The following is a 779-nucleotide window of genomic DNA, read 5'->3' as shown; positions in this document are numbered from 1 at the left end:
CAGCAGGGAGTAGAGGGGCAGCAGGGAGTAGAGGGGCAGCAGGGAGTAGAGGGGCAGCAGGGAGTAGAGGGGCAGCAGGGAGTAGAGGGGCAGCAGGGAGTAGAGGGGCAGCAGGGAGTAGAGGGACAGCAGAAGTGTGGAAGTCCTATCACACGGAGGGACCCGGGCCCACGGCAAGGTAGTTCAGGATGGAGAGCGGGGGATGTGTAAACACCGAGACGGGAAGTCCCAGCGCTGCGGCTGCGCTCCTGCAATGGAGGTACTTGGGGCAGCAGAGAGAGTAAATCCGGCCCTGACCGCACCAGGTGATCTACTCTGATCTGAGGGAGTGCCAACATTGGTCCTCGTACGGGAATTACTTCCTTGGTGGACAGTTTACCTAGAGGTCACCTGACCCTCCTTAAAGGCACATTATAAACGCAGCGATGTTACAATGTATCCGTGTCATCATTATAAACGCAGCGATGTTACATTGTATCCGTGTCATCATTATAGACGCAGCGATGTTACAATGTATCCGTGTCATCACAACTCTCATCAGGTAACAATCATCCTGTGTAGGGATCTCTGGGAAGAATCAGAGTTCGGGGGAAGGGATGAACCCGTCTGATTGGTTCCTCTCCCTCCCTCATTTATTCATCAATAATAATTTCCTAGGTGACACCAGAAGGTCAGTGACAACCAATCGGTGTCTGCGATCCCTCTACATCTCACTGTCATCGCCGATCAGACGGGACGTCACCAGGAAGGTCACAGCCCCGACGGGAGGGGGGGGGGAG

This window comes from Nanorana parkeri, unplaced genomic scaffold (assembly GCF_000935625.1).
Source record: "Nanorana parkeri isolate BGI_ZX_2015 unplaced genomic scaffold, ASM93562v1 scaffold3477, whole genome shotgun sequence".
Classification (NCBI taxonomy): domain Eukaryota; kingdom Metazoa; phylum Chordata; class Amphibia; order Anura; family Dicroglossidae; genus Nanorana; species Nanorana parkeri.
This window is presented reverse-complemented; position numbering follows the sequence as displayed.